The 20,391-nt window shown below is 38.2% G+C and overlaps 1 pseudogene; it reads right to left on the reverse strand.

Annotated features, from left to right (window-relative positions):
- Positions 1 to 429: 429 nt before the first annotated feature.
- On the reverse strand, positions 430 to 18,820 carry LOC130975037 (acetyl-CoA acetyltransferase 1-like; annotated as a pseudogene).
- Between the last annotated feature and the right edge of the window lie 1,571 nt (positions 18,821 to 20,391).

The following is a 20,391-nucleotide window of genomic DNA, read 5'->3' on the forward strand; positions in this document are numbered from 1 at the left end:
CTGGTTCAACAGAATAGGTGCCTCTGCTACAATAATAACCATATATCATTAACACAAGTATGTAAAATTATCAAGGGATCACTAGTCAGAACATTAAGACATGCTAAACCAAGTATCTGTTAACAAAACAAAATTAATAAGATTTTAGAACATTAAGACATGCTGAAACACTAGTCAGTGATATCAGTTAAAGTTATCAACAGTTCAGTGCAGTTAGAAATCACACCAGAACTATCTCCCAAGAAAAATGACCAGCATTTTGAGCAGCTATTCCTCTCTCAAAGCTTTGAATGGCATATGAATCCTAACAGATATACATAGAAAAAAAGAATAGCAAGATGAATACTTGATTTAACTAAGGTTTTCAATGAGTTGAAATAATATATTCAAAGGGATAGAGTAATGTTATTTGGCAAGGTAAAAAAGTGCTTACATGAGCTCAAGGACAAGTGCAGATGCTCCGCCTCCACCATTACAGATGCCAGCAACGCCATATCTCCCATTCTTCTGTCTCAATACCTAAAACAGCCAAACCCAAGTTGGTTCATATACATGCGAAAGTATGTAAGGGTGAAGGAATAAGATGCTTAGAGTAACCAAGATTGCAATTTACCCCTATTAATGTAATTAGGATTCAATCCCCGCTGCAACCTAGTGGATGGCCTAATGATACAGCTCCACCATGTACATTAAGTTTGTCTTGCATTTAATATGAAATGCATGAATTATAAACAATATTTAGTCATGTAATGGGGCAGAATGAAGGAATCAAATTGGAGAAACAGCCATGCTAGCCAAAAGAAAATGTCAGATTAATGTGCAAAGAACTAGTTTAGTCACATGAACACTCACAGGACTAAGACAAAGAAGCTTCTGATTTGCAAGAGACACAACCTGTATAGAAGAAGTTAGAAGAACAAAAGATAAATGAAATAAGAATGAATGAGTAAAGGGTGTTGTATTCCTTATAGAAAAAGCTTCATTTATTTCATAATAATCAATTTGAGAAGCCTTTAGACCAGCATTTGATATAGCTTTTGGTATTGCAAGGGTAGGAGCAGTTGTAAATAATTCAAGTTCCTGTAAAAATCATTTTGATTTAGTTCTACATGATCATATTTATCAAGATAAAAACAGTTTAGAATAATCAGTCACAAGACCTAAGCCACATCCGTGAATCCTCTTATCTTTGCTATTACATGTAATCCGAGCTCATGTGCTTTCTCTTTACTCACTAGCACTATCGCAACAGCTCCATCACTAGTCAAATCCATAAACCAATTCATTATCAATAAAAGGGCAAGCACTTCACAACCTTGTGATTGCTATATCACAGTTTTATAGAATGGTATGATTAAAACTAATCGAATTTCTTGCAATGATGCATGGAACCATTCCCATGAATTCACATAAGAATAAAGAACGCACTCTAGATTTTAGAGATGGACCTTATGCTAGAAGCATTGCCAGCAGTCACAGTACCACCATTTGGATTGAAGTTTGCTCTCTAAGCTTCTTTAACTTTGTAGCATTAAACTAGCCATAAGAACAATAATATAGATATCAATCAAAATGCACAAGTCTCCACCATAATCCAATGCCAAGCAAGTCAGAAAGACCATAAATCAAGTAAACTGCGAATCGTAAAAAGTCAAAAGAACTTCTGAACTAAATAATAGAAGTAATCACAACAACATTAACCATTGTATGATACCATATTAACAGAGCTTAATTTTAGAGTGTTCAGAAGAACCTTAGCCTTGGCGATACCAAAAGGCTAGATGTTGAGATAACACTGAAAATACAAATAACAATGAACTGAAAAATTCCCCTTGCCTTCTAAAATTCAACAACAGATACAGCTTTTTTTTTATTATGGAACTGACGTGAATTTGGTGACAAATTTCTCTAGTTACACCAATAGAGGCAGAAGTACCACAAAATAAAAAAAGAGTAAAGTGAAAGAAACTCTAAATTCTAATAAACTCTCCTTTATGAGTACCTCTGGTTAGTACATTATACTATAGATGCGCATACACATGGCATTACAATGTAATCCTAATATTTACCACTATGTTCGATAGAGATACGTTAACACGTATAATTATATACTGTGATCTGCTTACCTTCCCCAATCCTTCATCTTTATCAACTATTCTAGAGGGTTTTTCTCTTCCACCAGAAACTTCAACCTGTAGGAGACTAAAGTGTAAAATCAGAATTAAAAACCCAGCAAAAAATGCAAGCAACTTAGTAGGTGAAACTAGGTGGGATAAAGTATCTACTGAAATACCACAAGAAAATCATTTGAACACGGCAGAAGTGTATAATTTTGGCCTGTTGGGGAAAGTTCTTGGCCTGTCGTGGTAAGGCCCCAAAGAACCAGTCTCCTTGTCATCATCGATCATCATGCCGTGGCTGGAATTGACCCTGCGCGGCGCGCGATAAGGGTTGTACTCACCACCAGATTAGGGCAAGTCACCCCCTGACCCCAGTCGCTAAATTTTGAATTCCCTTTTTTAATCCCACACTCACTCTCTACAAACTCTTACTCAGCATGCAATGCAATGCACTTGCTTCTTGGATTCCTCCCTTGTTCGCTTCACTATTTCATAAAATAAAAAAAGTAAATAATAAACGCTAAATGGATATATCATGAACCATTTGATTGCCATTCTAATTACAAGAAATTAGATAGAATATGTAGAAATATATCTGAAGGGATTGGCAACACGATCTATGCCTAAGGGAGTGAGTGAAACCATTAATCGTAACTGAAATAGAAATTGGAAAAGATCTAATACTTACGGGTGTCAAGAGTGGTGAATCCCAATTGACCTTCAGCTTCATTCCATCTAGTTCACAGCAAAACAGGAAGGAACCTCTCCTTTATTTCTCTTCTGTTTTTTCCTTCTTCGTCTTTGTGTCTAATCACTGTTACTAACTAAGCACGATCAGTAATAAATATTAATACTAAAATCATCGGTTTTGTTAACAGGACAAGATATTGAACACAACTCAACTCAACTCAACGGAAGAGAGCCTGTGTTTTCAAGTGTCACTCACCACTCGCACCGAACAGAGCTAATTATAAGATAACTTGCAAAACAGTATTGTAGTAGCATAATTTCTGTTAAGATTAAGGTAACTCTTCATCTCTTACATAGATGATAATGCGTCGAACATAAACCTAAACCATCAAACTACTAGCCACTGAAATTTCAAAAGTACTCACAAGATCAGCCGATCAAGGATTCCATGAAGGCCTGAAGTTTAAGTTTCTTACTTTCTTTTCAAAATAGTCAAGTAACTGGAGCAAAGCTATAGGAGGGTATATGAGGAAATTAAAGTTCAACATTAAGGCATATGGAGCTATTAAATCAATAATAGCAGGTGCAAGTATGCATTCTATTCGTTTATGATACAATGAAGGACATTCTTTACATTTAAGAAGGGGGTAATTCCATCACAGATTGCTATTCTCAATACAAATGTCAAAACAAATGTGAACTGTGTACTAAAATTTAAAAACATCAAAACCTTTCTTTAATTAAAATTTAAAAACACATTATCAATATAATGATGGTGCATGGCATTCCTACGGTGATGATATTCTTATGACAAATCGATGAAGGAACTCATTTACACATGTTTTAGTCAAAGATGAAAACTAGACAGTAGAATGATGACAATCTTAGAACTACACAAAGCAAACAAGAAGCAGTCTATTGGTACGCAAAAAATTAAGAATTAACACGCAACCAGCAAGTATACCGGATCGTATCAAGTAGTAAAATTCACTTAGAGTGAGGTCGATCCTACGGAGATTGGTAGATTAAGCAACTTTAGTTAAACGGTATTTTAGTTGAGCAAACATGGTTTTGATTTCATGAGATTTTGATTCTTGAACGTAATTGCAAAAGTTAAATGACAAGGAATCTAAAGAATTATAATGAAGAAAGGAAATGAAAGTAAATGACTGAAACTTAAAGTGTAAGAAACTTAAATGACATTAAAGATAAAGTGCAAATAAGTAGAGTACAGGAATTTAAAGTGCAGAAATTAAATGGCAAGTAATCTAGAGCAGAATATAAATGGCAGAATAATAAATTGCAAGAATGTAGAAGGGAGTTGGGTAATAGGTAATCAAAATAACTAAAGAACAAAGGAGATGAGAATTAATGGTGGAGAGATCATTAGGGATCAGAGATGTGAATTCTCATGAATTGATGTTACTCAATTCCTTCTCAATCATGGGTATTGATCCATGGCAGATTATGGGTAATTAAGTTCCAATCTCTTGGCAACTCAATTTCTCTCAACACAATCAATTACCACTCTCGTGATCTAATTATTCATGAGAAAAGATGAAGCACAATTTACTAATCCTTTATGCCACACAACTTCTAGGATCTCAACTAAGGGTGGTTACATCTCACGTACCAACCCAAAGTTTATTGATCAAAGAAATCATGAAAGGATGAACTCTAAACTGAGTTATGTGGCTCCTTTCTCAAGTTCACAACATAATTCATATAGATTCAACCCTTCTCTCGATGGTGATTGAATCTTTGAAGAACAAGAGTTTTCTCTTGGATGAACCACTTTAATTGAGAAAGAGAAGGAGAATTATCAATTCATTCAAACAAACAGAGCTCTTCCCCCTAATGAAAATAGGGTTTAGTGAATCATTGCTCTCAATTCAACAACAAGTGAAAAAATAGACATTAAAGCTAAGTGTAGAGAAGAAGGAAGAATGAAGAAGAAGAAGTTCTTAAAACTGGAAATTGAAAGTTGCAAGAAAAACAAAATAGCTTTCGAGTATCCTTCCTGAAATTGAAGAATGCTATAAAAGTTCCAGTACTAGAGTGGAAAGTAAAAGTGTCTAAGTATCTAAAAGTCCCTTCAAAGTACAAAACTCCTATCTATTTATACTACTCCCAAAACCCATTTAGAGATCTTCAATTGGGTTAGCAATGTGGGCTTTACCCTTATTGAATTCTTGGCTCAATGAAAGAAGTGTTGCCAAACAGATGAAGTAAAGCTCATTTACATTGCTTCTGGCCCATTGGTTGGGCATTACTGGCAAACACGCTAGCCTTATTGCACGTTGGCAACGTGCTATGGCATTTCCTGGGCTGGAAGCTTGGTGCTTGGGCGTTGTTGCCCAAGTTATTGCCAAACACTTGGCTCATTCTTCCTTCTTAGCTTCGCTTTTCATGCTTGATGTTGCCTGAACTTTGAGCTTCAATCCTTTGCTTCAATATGGACTATTATACATCATTGGAAAGCTCGGAATATCTTCTTTCCAATGCACTTAGGGTCATCTCAATTGGATTTTCCAAGCTGAAGTTATGCTCCATTGAAGAGGGCAAGGTCAGGCTGCATTGGTTGGGGCATTTTTGCCAAACACGCTAGTGCCAACGTGCTAGTGAACTCCCCTAGCCCAAATTCTTGGTCTTGGCATTGTTGCTAGAGTTGCCAAGGGACACGCCAGTTCATCCTTGCCTTGGCAACGTGCTCGAGCCTTTTTTTGGGCTCATTCATGCTTCTTTGAGTTTCAATCTTCTTGTTCTTGTTTTTGGGGCCTAAAGATGACTTTGATTCAAGCTTCCATTTCATGCTTCACTATAAACTATTATATATGGTTGGAAAGCTTTAAATGTCAGCTTTTCAACGCAACTAAAAGCACTCAAATTAGATCTCTGTAGCTCAAGTTATGCATCCTTGAAGAAGGTGAGGTCAAGCTGCCAACTTTACTGGAGTTGTTGGTGAACACACACCCTTTCTTCCAAATTGGCAACGCCCAAGATCACTCTCCAAGGCTGCCTTGTATTGTTGGGCGTTGTTGTTGGCATTGTTGATGAACATGCCAGTTCATCCTCAAGGCAACAATGTCCTCAAGCTCTTCCTTGGCCCAAAATCTTGCTTGCCTGCGTTGTTGCTAGCGTTTTTATCAAAAACTCTAGTTCATCCTCAAGGCAACAACGTCCTCGAGCTCTTGGTTGGCACCAAGCTTTGCTTGCTTGTATTGTTGTGGGTGTTGCCTTCAAACACTCTAGTTCATTCTCAAGCTTGGCAACGCTCTCGAGCTCTTGGTTGGCACCAAGCTTTGCTTTCTTGCGTTGTTGTGGGCGTTGCCTTCAAACACTCTAGTTCATTCTCAAGCTTGGCAACGCTCTCAAGCTCTTAGTTGGCACCAAGCTTTACTTGCTTGCATTATTGTGGGCGTTGCTAAGGAACACACCCATGCTATCTCAAGCCAACAACGTGCTCGAGCCTCCCTTGGCCTAACATTTCTTGGCCTAGCGTTGTTGTGGGCGTTGCTAAGGAACACGCCCATGCTATCTCAAGCCAACAACGTGCTCGAGCCTTCCTTGGCCTAGCATTTCTTGGCCTAGCGTTGTTGTGGGCATTGCTAAGGAACACGCCAATTCATCCTTGGCTTGGCAACATGTTCGAGCCTTCCTTGTCCTGCTCCAAGATCCTGGCATTGCTTAAGAACACGCCAGCTCTTCCTGGCATTGGCAACGCTCTCTAGCTCTTCCTTGCTCTGCTTCAAGATCCTGGCGTTGTTTCCAGCGTTGTCAAGGAACACGCTAGCCTTCCCCAAGTGTGGCAACGTGCTCGAGGCTAGCTCTCCAAGATTGCTGATGCCAAGGCATCTTAGGCTAGTTTCACTAGCATTTTTCTGTTAGTTTTAGTTGTTTTATGCATTTTCTTGAGCTTAAAGTAACCAAGAATGGTTAAATGAACAACCAAGTAATGAACCATCCAAACAGTGTAATTTTGATGCAAATTCCATGAGTTTTTAGTTATATTACTTGAATGCTATGAATGGAAGAATTCTCATGAAATTTTGCAAGACTTTGATGCAATTGTGTGGATGATTTCAGGGAAGAAGAGGCTAGGCAAGGAAGCACAAAATCAATAAAGGAAGCTTGAAGATCACATGTGCCAAGCCATACAATGTGAAAGTGGCGTTTAACCTCCAGTTTAACCTTAAACTGGAAGTTAAACGCCAGAATAAGGAATGCACCAAATGCTGAAAGTGGCATTTAACCTTCAGTTTAAGGTTAAACTGAAGGTTAAACGCCAGAATCATGAAAGCTGAGAAAAGAGGAAACTGGCGTTTAACCTCCAGTTTAACCTCAAACTGAAGGTTAAACGCCAGAATGATGATTTGAACCAAGGGAGCATTCCACGTTTAACCTCTAGTTTAACCTTAAACTAGAGGTTAAACGTGTTCGACACTTTTCTTTCTCACCAAGAAGCATTCCACGTTTAACCTCCAGTTTAACCTTAAACTGGAGGTTAAACGCCAGAAGCAAGAGAGGCACCAGGAGCATTCCACGTTTAACCTCCAGTTTGACCTCAAACTGGAGGTTAAACGTGTTCGACCATTTCCTTCCTCCAGGGTGTTTTCTTCATTCCACGTTTAACCTCCAGTTTGACCTCAAACTGGAGGTTAAACGTGTTCGATCCAAATTGCCTCCAGGGGTTGCTTTCTTCATTTCCAAGTTTAACCTCCAGTTTGACCTCAAACTGGAGGTTAAACGTGTTCGACTATGTACACTCCTGGGGTGCTTTCTTCCAATTCCACGTTTAAGTTTTAGTTTGACCTTAAACTGAAACTTAAACTTCAACTTAAACACCACCATTTGAAAATGTTTCTGGGCCAAATATATTGAAGTTTAAGTTAGCAATTGAGCACAAATACTAACTTAAACGTATTATGGTGTGAAACCCAAGTGAATATCATGATTTATAAGATTGGGCCTGAAGAATTGATGATTCTGGAACTTCAATTTGTTGAGTCTTGTGTCATTACTTGTTTATTCACTAAATTTGCTCAATGAATGTTACAGAGTTGGATCAAAGCCTCATCAAGATTATGGATCATAAACCCAAAACAAAAAGGAAATCAGAGAAAGGCCTCAAAGCCCAAGAATCACAACAGAAGCTCAATTTAGAAAGTGTATAAATAGGATAGAATTGAAGTTAGTTGAAACCTTTTTGGATACTTTAGAATTTTTCATCAGTTTTGTAATTGAATTCGGAGCAATGAATCACTAAACCCCTTTCATTGGGTTAGGGAGCTCTATTGTAATTCAATGAATCAATAATAGTTTTTATCTTCTTCTTCAATCTTTTCTCTTGAATTTTGTTAGAAAGCTTCTCGATCTAATTCCATTGGGTAGTTGTCTTGGGAAAGAAACTACCCATAATTGGAATCCTTCGGAACCTTGGGAAAGGAATGATGGATTCATGCTAGAGAAGCTTTCTCACAGTGAATTGGATTGGGGTTTGGATGGATATTGTGACATGTAATCCTACCAAATTGTGGTTCATGAAACTGTGTGGTATAATCAGTGATCGAGCATCATCTCTTCTTATGAACATTTAAACCAAGGGATTGGGAATTTGTTTGTTTTTAGAGAGAATTGGTGAGCCAAGGAATTGGGATCCAACCATATAAGATTGCTAAGCAAGATTCAATGAATGCATTGGTTGAGGAAGAGATGAAAATGTTTTGATTCGGAGGTTTCAATATCTCCTGACCCCAATGAACTCCCCATCTCTGATCTACCCTTTTCTATTTACATTCTGTAAATTTAATTCATGCAATCACCCCCATCCCTTTTAATTTCAGCAATTTACTTTCTAGCACCTTAATTCCCGCAATTTAAGCTTATGCAATTTAAATTCCTTGCAATTTACATTTCCTGCCACATTTACTTTATGCAATTCTCATCCAAAAGTTGATTCCGCTCAACTAAACAAACTTCTAATTCGAATTGCTCATTCAACCAATCCTTGTGGGATTCGACCTCACTCTATTGTGAGTTTTTACTTGACGATAACCGGTGCACTTGCCGGAAGGAATTTTTGCCGATCATGCAATTTCCAAAAAGCATAGCATCAAGTTTATGCACATCATCAAGTTTATGGCGCCGTTGCCGGAGATTGGTTTTCGATTGACAATTCTCAAATTGGAAGTTAACTAGATTGAGCATTTTTTTTGTTTTGTTAATTTAGTTCAAGTTACTTGTTGAATTTTAATTACTGCACTCTGTTATTTGCTTTTTCTTTCTTATGCCTTTCAATTCAAGCAACTAACTCACTAACCCACTAACTATTTGAATTAATTCCTCAACTGCTCTAACCATACTCTTCCATTAACCAAGAGTATTCCACTTGTTTGTTGCTTGTGGTGTGTTCTTGTATGACAGGTAGGAGAGGAGAGGCATCAACTCCTCCATATACCGAACCAGAGAGGACCCTTCATAGACTTAGAAGGGAAGCAAGAGGGAAGAGAGTACTAAGAGAAGAAGAATCTGAAGGAGAATCTGAGGACAACTTTGAGGAAGCTCTAGATCTCAACATGGATAGAGAATTTCACAACCATGAGAGGGATGATGGAAACAATGCCATTCCTGAGAGGAGGGTTCTTGGTTCATACATAAACCCAACCTCTGGGAATTGTGGTAGCAGCATTCAGAAACCACCCATTCAGGCCAACAATTTTGAACTCAAACCACAGTTAATATCACTGGTGGAGAACCATTGTTCATTTGGTGGGAGTGCTAATGAAGACCCAAACCAACATCTCACAAAATTCCTGAGAATTTGCAACACTGTGAAGTCCAATGGAGTCCAGGATGATGCCTATAAACTGCTCTTGTTCCCATTTTCACTTAGGGACAAGGCATCTAAGTGGCTGGAATCATTCCCAAGGGACAGCCTAACAACCTGGGATGAGGTGGAGAGCAAGTTTCTGGCACATTTCTACCCTCCACAAAAGGTCAATAGGCTTCGATCTGAGGTTCAGACTTTTAGACAACAAGATGGTGAGACGCTCTACGAGGCATGGGAGAGGTTCAAAGAATTGACAAGGAAATATCCACCCAACATGTTCCCTGACTGGGTGCAATTGAATATTTTCTATGATGGACTTTCTTATGAATCAAGGAAGGCTGTAGACCATTCATCAGGAGGTTCATTGAACAGGAAAAAGACTGTGGAAGAAGCCATTGAAGTGATTGAGACAGTGGCTGAGAATGAGTACTACTATGCTTCAGAGAGACACAACACTAAGGGAGTCATGGAGCTGAACCATGTTGATGCAATTCTAGCCCAAAACAAAGTGTTTACCAAGCAACTAGCAGAGCTCACCAGGAAATTAGACACAAAGCAAGTGGCTGCAATACACACACAAGATCAAGAGGAAGTAAGCATTGAAGGAGGTGATTGGGAAGAGGCCAACTATGTGGGAAACCAACAAAGGCAATCATATGATCCACATTCCAACACTTACAACCCAGGATGGAAAAACCACCCAAACTTTGGGTGGGGAAACCAGCAAACCCAACCACAAAACCACAAACCTTACAACCACAACCAACATAACAATTCCACATACCAAAACTCCAACCAAAAATCATACCAAGCCACACAAAACACTTACTCCCAACCACCATATCATGGCCAAAATAACCAACCTGCCCAATCCAATCCAAACCAACAATTTCAAGATCAATTAAACAGGATAAAAGGAAGGTTAGTAAACATGGGTCAGGATATAAGTGAGTTGAAAAGCTTTAGGGACGATGTGAGATCGACCTTAAGGAACCATGGCGAAAAACTCAAGTGGATGGAGGCTCGAGTAGGAGAGCTATCTCAACAGACCCCCAAATCAACCGCAGTGTTCCCTAGTGACACAGAGAAGAATCCTAAAGGGGAACAAAAGGGAGTGAGATGGGAAGAATGAAAGGTCATCACCATATTGAAGGAAGTCTCAGAAGAAGAAGGAATCAGACCCTCAGAAAAGGAACCAGAAATCTTGAAGGAAGGTGTGGAAGAAGCTAAGCAGGAAAGTGAAGCTGAGCAAGCCAAGGAACTGCAAGAGGAAGGCATGCTGGAAACATACCAACCAAAAGCACCATTCCCTCAAAGGTTAGGTGGAGGTGAAAAAGGGAAAACATATTCAAGGTTCTTAGAGACATTTAAGTCTCTCCACATCAATATTCCCTTCCTTGAGATCCTCCAACAGATGCCTACACACATCAAGTATTTGAAGGAATTGCTGAGCAAGAAAAGAGTTTTGAAGAGAGGACAAACTGTAATAATGAACAAGGATTGCAGTGCACTCATCAAGAAGGATACGGTCTCTAAGAAAACAGACCCAGGAAGTTTTCATATCCCCTGTATCATAGGGGAAACAAAAATTGACAGAGGATTCTGTGATCTAGGAGCTAGCATAAATGTGATGCCTCTGACTCTTATGAGGAGGCTACAACTGAACGAGGTGAGATCCACTGATGTAATCATACAACTGGTTGATAAAACTCAAAAGCAAGCTGAAGGGGTAGTTGAGAATGTGCTGGTGAAAGTGGGGAATTATTTTTTCCCCACAGACTTTGTCATTTTGGACATGGAGGAAAGCTACCTACACCCTATCATTCTAGGAAGGCCATTTCTAGCCACCGCTAGAGCGCTCATAGATATAGAACAAGGAGTGCTAATTTTGAGAGTACATGATGAACAGCTCATTTTCCATGTTTTCAAACCTGTATCTGAGCCTGAACCAGAACCTGAAAAGCCTAAGGATGATAGTAGCCATCTGTGTTTGGAGGAAAGCAATCCAGCAACTGAAACTCTGAAACAATCCTTGAAAGGCAAACAAGAATTGCAAGAGTTAAAGCCACAAGAATCAATAGAAACAGCTCAGAAGGACCCTCCTGTCATAAGGGTCAATGAAGAAAGCCTCAAGAAAGAGGGAAGAATTGTAAAGAAATTGCCAAGAGGGTGGAGAAACAAGAAAATTCCCACTGAAGGTTTCTCTCCGGGAGATAAAGTAATATCAAGTCATTATTTGCCAATCCCACCTGGCCTCAAACCCATTCCTTCTCAGCTCCCTCAAGTGTTCACAATCAGGAAAGTTCTTTCTATGGAACATTTGGAAATCATGAAGGAGTCAAATGGGGATGTTTCCATAGTGAGAGGAGAGGACATCAAGCACTACAATCCACCCTAACAAGGGACAACCGTCAAGCTAGTGACGTTAAAGAAGCGCTTCGTGGGAGGCAACCCATGTTTTAGTATCCTTACTCTTTATTGTTTTGCTCTGCATCTAATAAAGCATGGTTTCTTATGCATGAACTTGAATCCTCAGGACAACTGTTGATAAGGTGCACTAAACATTGCATGTTAAATACAATTGGTCTCTAAGTTTGGTGTGCCTAAAGGCACCCCAAATCTTATTCAAATTGTATTCAATCTTTCACTCAAGGTGCACAACCAAACATTAAGTTTGGTGTTCCTCTTGGAACACGGTTAATGAAAAGCAAGAAGTTCCTTTGGATTTAGAAATTCATGACAAGTTACCATTTGCATGTTTTAATACTTTGATTTCAATTACTTTAGGTAGTAAAATTGTTTAGGATCAAAGAGCCAAAGTGACTATGATTTATTAGAATTATGCACATTCATTAAGGACAACCAACATGGATTTCATGACATCAGGAGACATTACCAAACATTAAGTTTGGTGTCCATTAATAAATGTGCATACACACAAAGGTCACGGCTATAAGCTCACAAAGACAATCATTGATTTACAATTCAAAAAGAATGAAAAACATGTGCAAAGACTATTCACATGGACCGAAAAATAATAGCACATTTGTTTGTTTGTGCAGGTATAAAAGGGAGGAAAGAAGGAGAAATAAACAAGGCAATGATCCTTGAAAAAGGAGTGGAAGAAACAATGAAAAAGGCTGGATTCTGGAAAAAGCTCATGAGAAAAGACAAAGGAAGTACAAGTGGTCAAAAAGAGGTAAGAAGCAAGAAGAAGCAGAATCCCAAGAATCAAGAAGAACCAAGCAATAAATAAGAGGTGGTCCCGTTCCTTAACAATCAAATGATAGTTGTGAATTGTCTTCATGAGCTTTGTTTCATTTTAAGTCATTTAAGTTTAAGTGAAGTTTTTAGTATGTTTGTTGGTTTACTGCTTTGAATAAAGTGAATGCCTAGATGTTTGGATATAACTTCACCTGCTTAAACAAATGCTTGCCATGCTTGTTCTGTTTCCAAAAATTAAAAGAAAAGTTTGAACAAAAGTAACTTGGCTCAATTAGTGACAAATCAAGTAGAATTAAGTGGTGGTATGCATGCTTGATTGTTTAGTTAGCTCACTGGAAATTGAGTGTAGAATTATCATTTTTTGTGTAGAAGTTGAATACTGTCTATGGATCTTGATGAATAAATGTCTTTGGCCATGAAAAAGAAAGAAAAAGAAGAAGAAAAGCCACTGAAAAAGGGCAACCAAAAAGCAAAAGATTTAAGAAAATAACGCTAGGCACCAATGGTTTGAACTTTTGAGATATATGCCTGTGGTGTTTATGTACTAGGATCTGCTTGGATGAATAGGTTCTGTGGAGTGTTTCAACACTTGGTAACTTGGGTTAACTAACCCGGGATTATCAACCAAAAGTCCATTATCAAGAGCAACCTAGCTACAAAACATTTAGTTACACAAAGAGGTGCTGGGCACCAATGTCTCAAAAAGAAATATGAACTAAAATGCCTGTAGTGGATATGTGTACTGCACTGAGAAGAAAAAGAAAATGCCAAAGGCTTGTGCAACACATGACACTGAGCAAACAAGGAGCAAAGGAGCTCTAAGAAAAAGAAAAACAAAGAAAGAAAAAGTGCCAAGGACATAAGAATAACAAGAGGCCATAGCAGTGTTTGATGGATGCAATGAAAAAGTGATAATCCTCCCTGGTAAGAATGAAAAAGTGATGCTACAACTTTCTGCATAAAACCCTTCTGATGAACTTCAAATGCTTGCTAATATAGCCAATGTAATTGCTTTCTGTTTCATACTTTCTTCTCAAATATCTCAGGACTTGCTTAGGGACAAGCAAGTATTAAGTTTGGTGTTGTGATGCCAAGGCATCTTAGGCTAGTTTCACTAGCATTTTTCTGTTAGTTTTAGTTGTTTTATGCATTTTCTTGAGCTTAAAGTAACCAAGAATGGTTAAATGAACAACCAAGTAATGAACCATCCAAACAGTGTAATTTTGATGCAAATTCCATGAGTTTTTAGTTATATTACTTGAATGCTATGAATGGAAGAATTCTCATGAAATTTTGCAAGACTTTGATGCAATTGTGTGGATGATTTCAAGGAAGAAGAGGCTAGGCAAGGAAGCAACAAAATCAATAAAGGAAGCTTGAAGATCACATGTGCCAAGCCATACAATGTGAAAGTGGCGTTTAACCTCCAGTTTAACCTTAAACTGGAAGTTAAACGCCAGAATAAGGAATGCACCAAATGCTGAAAGTGGCGTTTAACCTTCAGTTTAAGGTTAAACTGAAGGTTAAACGCCAGAATCATGAAAGTTGAGAAAAGAGGAAACTGGCGTTTAACCTCCAGTTTAACCTCAAACTGAAGGTTAAACGCCAGAATGATGATTTGAACCAAGGGAGCATTCCACGTTTAACCTCTAGTTTAACCTTAAACTAGAGGTTAAACGTGTTCGACACTTTTCTTTCTCACCAAGAAGCATTCCACGTTTAACCTCCAGTTTAACCTTAAACTGGAGGTTAAACGCCAGAAGCAAGAGAGGCACCAGGAGCATTCCACGTTTAACCTCCAGTTTGACCTCAAACTGGAGGTTAAACGTGTTCGACCATTTCCTTCCTCCAGGGTGTTTTCTTCATTCCACGTTTAACCTCCAGTTTGACCTCAAACTGGAGGTTAAACGTGTTCGATCCAAATTGCCTCCAGGGGTTGCTTTCTTCATTTCCAAGTTTAACCTCCAGTTTGACCTCAAACTGGAGGTTAAACGTGTTCGACTATGTACACTCCTGGGGTGCTTTCTTCCAATTCCACGTTTAAGTTTTAGTTTGACCTTAAACTGAAACTTAAACTTCAACTTAAACACCACCATTTGAAAATGTTTCTGGGCCAAATATATTGAAGTTTAAGTTAGCAATTGAGCACAAATACTAACTTAAACGTATTATGGTGTGAAACCCAAGTGAATATCATGGTTTATAAGATTGGGCCTGAAGAATTGATGATTCTGGAACTTCAATTTGTTGAGTCTTGTGTCATTACTTGTTTATTCACTAAATTTGCTCAATGAATGTTACAGAGTTGGATCAAAGCCTCATCAAGATTATGGATCATAAACCCAAAACAAAAAGGAAATCAGAGAAAGGCCTCAAAGCCCAAGAATCACAACAGAAGCTCAATTTAGAAAGTGTATAAATAGGATAGAATTGAAGTTAGTTGAAACCTTTTTGGATACTTTAGAATTTTCATCAGTTTTGTAATTGAATTCGGAGCAATGAATCACTAAACCCCTTTCATTGGGTTAGGGAGCTCTATTGTAATTCAATGAATCAATAATAGTTTTTATCTTCTTCTTCAATCTTTTCTCTTGAATTTTGTTAGAAAGCTTCTCGATCTAATTCCATTGGGTAGTTGTCTTGGGAAAGAAACTACCCATAATTGGAATCCTTCGGAACCTTGGGAAAGGAATGATGGATTCATGCTAGAGAAGCTTTCTCACAGTGAATTGGATTGGGGTTTGGATGGATATTGTGACATGTAATCCTACCAAATTGTGGTTCATGAAACTGTGTGGTATAATCAGTGATCGAGCATCATCTCTTCTTATGAACATTTAAACCAAGGGATTGGGAATTTGTTTGTTTTTAGAGAGAATTGGTGAGCCAAGGAATTGGGATCCAGTCATATAAGATTGCCAAGCAAGATTCAATGAATGCATTGGTTGAGGAAGAGATGAAAATGTTTTGATTCGGAGGTTTCAATATCTCCTGACCCCAATGAACTCCCCATCTCTGATCTATCCTTTTCTATTTACATTCTGCAAATTTAATTCATGCAATCACCCCCATCCCTTTTAATTTCAGCAATTTACTTTCTAGCACCTTAATTCCCGCAATTTAAGCTTATGCAATTTAAATTCCTTGCAATTTACATTTCCTGCCACATTTACTTTATGCAATTCTCATCCAAAAGTTGATTCCGCTCAACTAAACAAACTTCTAATTCGAATTGCTCATTCAACCAATCCTTGTGGGATTCGACCTCACTCTATTGTGAGTTTTTACTTGACGATAACCGGTGCACTTGCCGGAAGGAATTTTTGCCGATCGTGCAATTTCCAAAAAGCATAGCATCAAGTTTATGCACATCATCAATTGCACGCCACGTTGTTGCTAAACACGCCCATAGAACTTGGTGTTGGCAACGTGCATGCTTCTTCTCCTGGGCCAAAACATTTTGCTCCTGGCGTTGTCCACAAATATGCTGGAGTTGACAACATGCAATCTCCTGTTTCCTTGCCAAGATTGATGTATCTTCAAGCCTTCTTGCTCCAATTCTTGCTCCATTGTCTTCTTGCTTCATCACCTAACATAAACCAAAGAATCTTCCTCAAAGTCTTGCCATCTTATGCAATAGATTTTAAGGGAATCATTCACATCAACTTGTTTATAAATTCCTTGAATCATTTGCATGGAATATGCCAAATTTCACCTAGTTCTTGGTTCATGAATGCATGGAGAGAGAACTCACACAATTGCTTGTTTATTTTAGTAATAATGAGTGATATTAACCTAAAACTAACTAAACTAACTAGCTAAAATAGCAAATATGCGAATGCATCACAACACCAAACTTAAAATGTTGCTTGTCCTCAAGCAAGAGATAAAAGAATTTGACAAAAGAACTTAAGATGCAAGAATTGAATATCTTAACAGAAAAAAACTTCTTTCATGAAATGTGTCATCCTCATTTGTGTAGTCATTTGTTTAATGCAAATGATCAAGACTAATTCAACTTCTTTAGTTAAAATGCTTGCTTCAATACTAGACTGGTTAGGTTCACATGACTCCTTTTTCACACCTTAGCATATAATCCTCAACTATTCTTTTCTCTGCTTCTCTTTTCTTTTTTCAGTTTCCTTTGTTTCAATTGAGCTAAAAATCCTATCTTAAGGTGGCTCTTTAGCATAAGCTTTCAATCAACAATTCCAAACCAGTTGGTTTAAGTTGTTAAGTGTTGAAACACTCTTAAAGATTTACTAACTCAAGCCTCTCTCCTTAACACATTCAATCACAGGCATATAACTTTGAGATTCTATTTGGATAGTGGTGTCCAGCACCTCTTTGGGCTGTTAAATGTTTTGTTATGGAGCTACTCTTGAATGTGAGTTTTCAATCGATAATCCCGAGTTAGTTAACTCAAGTTACTGGGTGATGAAACACCCTCGGATTTACTAGCCCAAGTATGTCCCCTAACATCAATCACCACAGACACATATCCAAATTTTGTCATTGATGTTTAGCTTTTCATTCTGTGTTCTTTGTTTTCCTTATTATTTTTTCTATTGTCAAGGATTTTGTGCCTCTAACTTCTTAAGTCTTGTAACCCTTAAGCAACTAGCCTTGTGTAAGCAAGCATCTTAACTCCTTTTAATTTCTTGAGCCCTAATTCGTTCACAATGAAAGCAAATATACTAGCACTTTTGTAGGACAACCTTATTCTTTATAAGCAAGGTTCCTCTCTATTTTTTTGTTCAAACCACATCTTTTATTCCATTAGCAAGTAAAAATACTGATGACAAGCATACATTCCAAGCATATGAGTGATACATAGCATAAACATGAAAATGCATATTGTAAAAGTGAACAACTTAGAAGGTATATCATGTTTCAGATATACATCTTCTTTATTTATTAAAATACTAAAAGAACTTCACCACCTTTAAGCTTTAGGTTCCTTTCCTTTGCTTGATTCTCCTTGCTTTCATTTGCCCTTCGGATCCTCCCATTTCTTATTTCTTACTTCTCCTTGTTGTTTTGTTGTTGAGTCCTCCTCTTCTCTCCTCCATATCCCTGAGCTTACCATCCTTTCCTTTAGCCTTTGAATATTGAATTTCACCCTTGCAATTTTCTACTCTTCTAATACCTTGTGTGCTTCATTGAATGTTAGGATTTGTGGGTTGAGCACTGGGAGTGTTCCACAAATGTAGCTGAGTTTTTTTTGAGTGCACATATCATACTCAATTCTATCTCTATGTCTGGCCTCCTTAAACATTCTATTTTCATTGAATTCCCTGTGAAAAGTGTCTTGTCTACCATCCATCCTGTGGAGGAGCTCCCTTTGCTGAGCCTGCTCTTTCCTTAACTGAGCATGTTCTTGTATTACCTTCTCCATGGACCTTTCATGTTCAGCAGCTGAGTTATTGATGGCTTCGTATATTTTGGCATATTGTTCTTGTTGTTGTTCCATCATGTGCGTTTGAAATTCCCTTTGCTGATCCATCCACTGAGCTTGAAATCCTCTTTGCTGATCCATCAATTGCCAAAGGTCCCTTTGTTGTTGAACTTGTTCCTCTTGGCTTCTTTGAATTTGTGAGTATTGCCTAGAGATTCCTTCCAAAGCCGTTTGAAGTTGGTTTATGTTCAAAGCACTTGGTTCTTCCCTGTCTTCTTGCTCCTCCTCTTGTCTTGCTTCCTTCCACTTCTTTCTTCTTGCTTGGGGTTGCCTCTCCAATTGGCCTGTGGTGACATATTCCAATCTTTCCTTGGTGATGGATTTCGCAATGGACACTAGGTCTGTGTCTTCAAATTCTTCAAGAGGTACTCCAGCCTCTTCACATAAACGCAGAATAGTACTAGAATAACTTAGCCAACTGTCTTGTTTGACTTTCTCAGCTATGTCAATGATGTTCTTGGCTATAATTTCTCCCACATTGATCTCCCCTCCTTTCATTATACAGTGGATCATTATTGCTCTATTCACTGTCACCTCGGAGTTGTTTGAGGTAGAAATTAATGATCTTCTCACTATGTCAAGCCATCCTTTGGCTTGTGGTATGAGATCACCTCTTCTAAGTTTGAGTGGTTCTCTTTGTGAGTCCAACACCCAGTCTGTGTGCACTTTGCACAAGTCACTTAGCACATCTTCACATCTTGGGTCATATTTAATCCTCTCATCATAGCTAGGTTACTTAAACCGTTTTGGCTTGGTCTTTAGCACCCTATTGATGGTGTCTGGGCTAAAGTCGACCACTACCCCCCTTACATAGCACAAGTATGGTTCTTCATCATCATCTTTCTTTATGACATTGGCATAGAACTCATGGATGAGAGGCATGCTTACAATTTGAGGTTGATTACAAAGAAGCTCCCATCCCCTTTTTCTAATCACCTTTTGTATCTCAGGATATTCCTCCTTTCTTAGCTTGAAGGGCGCCTCTGGGACAATGTCTTTGCTTATCATCCAATTAAAGATGCACTCATGGTGTTTGGATTTGAACATTCTCTCATCAAATGTGGTTTGCTCTTGTATAGGTTGCTTATCTTTCCCTTTCTTAGCTCCTGATTATGAGGCCATTGAATTTCAATTGTGATGGCCGAACCCAACACCAAACTTAGATAAATGCTTGTCCTCAAGCATACAAGAGATGTTAGAGTGAGGCTTAGGAGGATAGGTTCACAAGGTAAGAAAAGCAATCTCGAAAAGGGTTGTGAAGAGGATTGAGTAAGTGGGATGATTCGGGTGGGTGTATTGGTGAAATATGGTGATAGTGAGTGGTCTATATATGTGAAGTTAGGGTGAAGTTTGATTGTTGTTGGGGAGGATTCACGTCACTTTAAATGATGGAGGAAATGTCTTAATGGTTTGGTCAAGTCATGGAAGCATGAATCTTCTAGCTAGTGCATGTTGAGTTGCTCTTCCCAATACACAAAACCCAAGGCACATGTGACTTCTTTTTCCTTGTGTGTGTCCGTGAACTCCTTTTCCAAGATTCTTAATCACTTCTTTCTTTCACTTTCCTGCAACAAAACTACAAAAACTTGAGATTCTTGTAATGTCTTGACTTATGCTAGCAAACTTCAACAAGATCATAATGCAAATGAATAAAAATAACAAAAATTAAATCTAAGGGTTGCTTGCATAAACCTAAAAGATATAACTACACTTTTGCTCCATGGTTTAACATTTCGTGTATGTGTATGTGTGGACACCAAACTTAGTTTGTGACTAAATGTTGTAAAAACAACCTTTATATTTGCTTTAAGATTGGCCACACCAAACTTAGTGCCTTGCATACACCATATGCTAGTTCAATTTTTATTCTCTTAGATGCATATGATGCAACCTCTCATTATTGATCACTAAAGCATGAAAATAAAAGGAACTCCTGTGCATGGGTTGCCTCCCATGAAGCGCTTTTTTATTGTCCTTAGCTTGACAATGCAACTCCCTTGCTTATGTTAACAGGTGCACACTCTCTTCCTTGCTCCAGGGGCCACCAAGGTAAAGTTTCACTCTATGAC

Source organism: Arachis stenosperma, chromosome 4, assembly GCF_014773155.1.
Source record: "Arachis stenosperma cultivar V10309 chromosome 4, arast.V10309.gnm1.PFL2, whole genome shotgun sequence".
NCBI classification, from domain to species: domain Eukaryota; kingdom Viridiplantae; phylum Streptophyta; class Magnoliopsida; order Fabales; family Fabaceae; genus Arachis; species Arachis stenosperma.